This window comes from Salvelinus sp. IW2-2015, linkage group LG16 (genome assembly GCF_002910315.2).
Source record: "Salvelinus sp. IW2-2015 linkage group LG16, ASM291031v2, whole genome shotgun sequence".
Taxonomy (NCBI): Eukaryota; Metazoa; Chordata; class Actinopteri; order Salmoniformes; family Salmonidae; genus Salvelinus; species Salvelinus sp. IW2-2015.
In genome coordinates, this window is record NC_036856.1 from 30,713,779 (window position 1) to 30,720,155 (window position 6,377).

A 6,377-nucleotide genomic window follows, 5' to 3' on the forward strand; every position below is an offset into this window, starting at 1 on the left:
ATCACAGCGTTGAGTCTTCTTGGGTATGACGCTACAAGCTTGGCACACCTGTATTTGGGGAGTTTCTCCCATTCTTCTCTGCAGATCCTCTCAAGCTCTGTCAGCTTGGATGGGGAGCGTAGCTACAAAGCTATTTTCAGATCTCTCCAGAGATGTTAGATCGGGTTCAAATCTGGGCTGTGGCTGGGCCACTCAAGGACATACAGAGACTTGTCCCGAAGCCACTCCTGCGTTGTCTTGGCTGTGTGCTTAGGGTCGTTGTCCTGTTGGAAGGTGAACCTTCGCTCCAGACTGAGGTCCTGAGCGCTTTGGAGTAGGTTTTCATCAAGGATCTCTCTGAACTTTGCTCCATTCATCTTTCCCTCGATCCTGACTTATCTTCCAGTCCCTGCTGCTGAAAAACATCCCCACAGCACGATGATGCCACTACCATGCTTAACCGTAGGGATGGTGCCAATATTCCTCCAGATGTGACGCTTGGCATTCAGACCAAAGAGTTCAATCTTGGTTTCATCAGACCAGAGAATCTTGTTTCTCATGATCTGAGAGTCCTTTAGGTGCCTTTTGGCAAAATCCAAATGGGCTGTCATCTGCCTTTTACTGAGGAGTGGCTTCCGTCTGGCCTCTACCATAAAGGCCTGATTGCTGGAGTGCTGCAGAGACGGTTGTCCTCCTGGAAGTTTTTCCCACCTTCACAAAGGAACTCTGGAGCTCTGTCAGAATGACCATTAGGTTCTTGGTCACCTCCCTGACCAAGGCCTTTCTCCCCTGATTGCTCAGTTTGGTTGGGCGGCCAGCTCTAGGAATCTTGGTGGTTCCAAACTTCTTCCATTTAAGAATGATGGAGGCCACTGTGTTCTTGGGGACGTTCAATGCTGCAGACATTTTTTGGTACCCTTCCCCAGATCGTCGCCTTGACACAATCCTGTCTCGGAGCTCTGCGGACAATTCCTTCTACCTCGTGGCTTGGTTTTTGCTCTGACATGTACTGTCAACTGTGGGAATTCATGTAGACAGGTGTGTGTCTTTCCAAATCATGTCCAATCAATTGAATTTACCACAGGTGGACTACAATCAAGTTGTAGAAACATCTCAAGAATAATCAATGGAAAACAGATGCACCTGAGCTCAATTTCAATTCTCATAGCAAAGGGTCTTATCTAAATAAGGTATTTCTGTTTTTTATTTTTAATAAATGTGCAAACATTTCTAAAAACCTGTTTTCTTGCTTTGCCATTGTTGGGTATTGTGTGTAGATTGATGAATATTGTGCGTAGATTTTTATCTAATCCATTATAGAAAAGGCTGTAACGTAACAAAATTTGGAAAAAGTCAAGGGGTGTGAATACTTTCTGAATGCACTGTATATGACATTATTTGATGTTGACGACAGGGCCTACAGCTGAAAACTCTAAAGTGGGTTAAGTGTGTTCACTGTGCTTTACTGTTCATAGAGGATGTCGGCAATTACTTGATGATAATCTCTGAGATAAGCTTTAGATAAAGCCTTATAGCTGAATCCCATGCAGTGGGTTGTTTTGTCCACTTGACTCTGCCCTTACAATGTACAGTATGTATAGCCTGTTGATATGAGAATTAAAATAGGCCCTATAACTGAATATTCCCTGCTACCAGTGGTGTACATTCATGGATTCCAAGTGCAACATTGACCAAGAACATTGACCCTGACTCATATTGCTGCTACACAGCTGATGCATCCTGGACTGTTTCAATAACACGGCACCCTCATAGATATCATCCTGACCAACCTGCCCTCTAAATACAACTCTGCTGTCTTCAACCAGGATCTCAGCGATCACTGCCTCATTGCCTGCGTCCGTAATGGGTCAAATGACCAACCGTCATCACTGTCAAATGCTCCCTAAAATACTTCAGTGAGCAGGCTTTTCTAATCGACCTGGCTCGGGTATCCTGGAAGGATATTGACCTCATTCCGTCAGTCGAGGATGCCTGGTTATACTATAAAAGTGCTTTCCTCGCCATCTTAAATAAGCATGCCCCATTCAAAAAATGTAGAACTAAGAACAGATATAGCCCTTGGTTCACTCCAGACTTGACTGCCCTTGACCAGCACAAAACATCCTGTGGCGTACTGCATTTGCATCGAATAGCCCCCACGATATGCAACTTTTCAGGGAAGTTAGTAACAAATATACACAGGCGGTTAGGAAAGCAAAGGCTAGCTTTTTCAAACAGACATTTTCATCCTGTAGCACAAAATCCCAAAAGTTCTGGGACACTGTAAAGTCCATGGAGAATAAGAGCACCTCCTCCCAGCTGCCCACTGCACTGAGGCTAGGAAACACTGTCACCACTCATAAATCTACGATAATCGAGAATTTCAATAAGCATTTTTCTACGGCTGGCCATGCCTTCCACCTGGGTAGCCCTACCCTGGTCAACAGCTCTGCACCCCCCACAGCAACTTGCCCAATCCTCCCCCATTTCTCCTTCACGCAAATCCAGATAGCTTATGTTCTGAAAGAGCTACAAAATCTGGACCCCTTCAAATCAGCTGGGCTAGACAATCTGGACCCTCTCTTTCTAAAATTATCCACCGCAATTGTTGCAACCCATATTACTAGCCTTATCAACCTCACTTTTGTATCGTCTGAGATTCCTAAAGATAGGAAAGCTGCCGCAGTCATCCCCCTCTTCAAAGGGGGAGACACTCTACACCAAAAACTTTTACAGACCTATATCCATCCTACCCTGCCTTTCTAAGTCTTCGAAAGCCAAGTTAACAAACAGATCACCGACCATTTCGAATCCCACCGTACCTTCTCCGCTATGCAATCTGGTTTCCGAGCTGGTCATGGGTGCACCTCAGCCACGCTCAAGYTCCTAAACGATATCATAACCGCCATCGATGAAAGACAATACTGTGCAGCCGTCTTCATCGACCTGGCCAAGGCTTTCGACTCTGTCAATCACTGCATTCTTATCGGCAGACTCAACAGCCTTGGTTCCTCAAATGACTGCCTCACCTGGTTCACCAACTACTTCTCAGATTGAGTTCAGTTTGTCAAATCGGAGGGCTTGTCCGGACCTCTGGCAGTCTCTATGGGGGTGCCACAGGGTTCAGTTCTCGGGCCGACTCTTTTCTCTGTTTATATCAATGATGTCACTCTTGCTGCTGGTGATTCTCTGATCCACCTCTACGCAGATGACACCATTCTGTATACTTCTGGCCCTTCTTTGGACACTGTGTTAACAAACCTCCAGACGAGCTTCAATGTCATACACCACTCATTCCGTGGCCTCCAACTGCTCTTAAATGCAAGTAAAACTAAATGCATGCTCTTCAACCGATCGCTGCCAGCACTCGTCCGCCCGTCTCGTATTACTACTCTGGACGGCTCTGACTTAGAATATGTGGACAACTACAAATACCTAGGTGTCGGGTTAGACTGTAAACTCTCATTCTAGACTCAAATTAACCATCTCCAATCCAAAATTAAACCTAGAATCGGCTTCCTATTTTGCAACAAAGCATCCTTCACTCATGCTGCCAAACTTACCCTCGTAAAACTGACTAGCCTACCAATCCTCGACTTCGGCAATGTCATTTACAAAATAGCCTCCAACACTCTACTCAGCAAATTGGATAAAGTTAGTCACAGTGCCATCCGTTTTGTCACCAAAGCCCCATATACTACCCACCACTGCGACCTGTATGCTCTCGTTGGCTGGCCCTTGCTACATATTCGTCGCCAAACCCACTGGCTCCAGGTCATCAATAAGTCTTTGCTATGTAAAGACCCGCCTCGTCTCAGCTCACTGGTCACCATAGCAGCACCCACCCGTAGCACGCGCTCCAGCAGGTATATTTCACTGGTCATCCCCAAAGCCAACAACTCTTTTGGCCGCCTTTCCTTCCAGTTCTCTGCTGCCAATGATTGGAACGAATTGCAAAAATCACTGAAGCTCGAGGCTTATATCTCCCGCACTAACTTTAAGCATCAGCTATCAGAGCAGCTTACCGATCATTCCACCTGTGCACAGCCAATCTGTAAATATCCCACCCAACTACCTCATCCCCATATTGTTATTTATTTTTTGCTCCTTTGAACCCCAGTATCTCTACTTGCACATTCATCTTCTGCACATCTTTCAATCCAGTGTTTAACTTCTTTATGATAGGGGGCAGCATTTTCACTTTTGGATGAATTGCGTGCCCATAGTGAAGTGCCTCCTACTCTGTCCCAGATGCTAATATATGCATATTATTTTTACTATTGGATATAAAACACTCTGAAGTTTCTAAAACTGTTTGAATGATTTCTGTGAGTATAACAGAACTCATATGGCAGGCAAAAACCTGAGAAAAAATCCAAACAGGAAGTGAGAATTCTGAGGCTGGTCGATGTTAAACTCATCGCCTATTCAATTCCCTGTAATATATGGATCTGTTTGCACTTCCTACGCCTTCCACTAGATGTCAACAGTCGGTAGAACGTTGAATGAAGGTTATAATGTGTTGTGGGGACGGATGAGAGGGGAATGAGTCAGTGGTCTGGCAGATTGCCAGTTCCTGGTCACGTGCTTTCCTCATGATATCGCCTTGCATTCCATAACTTCTACAGACATGAAGGAATGCTCCGGTTGGAACGTTATTGGATATACAGTGGGGAGAACAAGTATTTGATACACTGCCGATTTTGCAGGTTTTCCTACTTACAAAGCATGTAAAGGTCTGTAATTTTTATCATAGGTACACTTCAACTGTGAGAGACGGAATCTAAAACAAAAATCCTGAAAATCACATTGTATGATTTTTAACTAATTAATTTGCATTTTATTTCATGACATAAGTATTTGATCACCTACCAACCAGTAAGAATTCCGTCTCTCACAGACCCTGTTAGTTTTTCTTTAAGAAGCCCTCCTTTCTCCACTCATTACCTGTATTAACTGCACCTGTTTGAACTCTTACCTGTATAAAAGACACCTGTCCACACACTCAATCAAACAGACTCCAACCTCTCCACAATGGCCAAGACCAGAGAGCTGTGTAAGGACATCAGGGATAAATTGTGACCTGCACAAGGCTGGGATGGCTACAGGACAATAGGCAAGCAGCTTGGGGAGAAGACAACAACTGTTGGCGCAATTATTAGAAATGGAAGAGTTGAAGATGACGGTCAATCCCCCTCGGTCTGGGCTCCATGCAAATCTCACCTCGTGGGCATCAATGATCATGAGGAAGGTGAGGATCAGCCCAGAACTACCCGGCAGGACCTGGTCAATGACCTGAAGAGAGCTGGGACCACAGTCTCAAAGAAAACCATTAGTAACCACTACGCCGTCATGGATTAAAATCCTGCAGTGTACCACAGGTCCCCCTGCTCAAGCCAGCGCATGTCCAGGCCCGTCTGAAGTTTGCCAATGACCATCTGGATGATCCAGAGGAGAATGGAGAAGGTCATGTGGTCTGATGAGACAAAATAGAGCTTTTTGGTCTAAACTCCACTCGCCGTGTTGGAAGAAGAAGAAGGATGAGTACAACCCAAGAACACCATCCAACCGTGAAGCATGGAGGTGGAAACATCATTCTTTGGGGATGCTTTTCTGCAAAGGGACAGGATGACTGCACCGTATTGAGGGGATGGATGGGGCCATGTATCGCGAGATCTTGGCCAACACCTCCTCCCTCAGTAAGAGCATTGAAGATGGGTCGTAGCTGGTGCTTCAGCATGACAACGACCCGAAACACACAGCCAGGCAACTAAGGAGTGGCTCCGTAAGAAGCATCTCAAGTCCTGGAGTGGCCTAGCAGTCTCCAGACCTGAACCCAATAGAAAATCTTTGGAGGAGCCGAAAGTCCGTATTGCCAGCGACAGCCCCGTAAACCTGAAGGATCTGGAGAAGTCTGTATGGAGGAGTGGGCCAAAATCCCTGCTGCAGTGTGTGCAAACCTGGTCAGAACTACAGGAAACGTATGATCTCTGTAATTGCAAACAAAGTTTCTGTACCAAATATTCAGTTCTGCTTTTCTTATGTATCAAATACTTATGTCATGCACATAAAATGCAAATTAATTACTTAAAAATCATACAATGTGATTTTCTGGATTTTTGTTTTAGATTCCTTCTCTCACAGTTGAAGTGTACCTATGATAAAAAATTACAGACCTCTACATGCTTTGTAAGTAGGAAACCTGCAAAATTGTCAGTGTATCACATACTTGTTCTCCCCACTGTATTATGATAACAACATCCTGAAGATTGATTCTCTACTTACTTTGACCAGTTTATTCGACTTGTAATATAATTTTTTGAAGTTTTCGTCCGACGTTTGCCTGCATCTGCGCAGCGTTTGGACACGTGTCCTACACATGCTAGCAACAAAAGTAG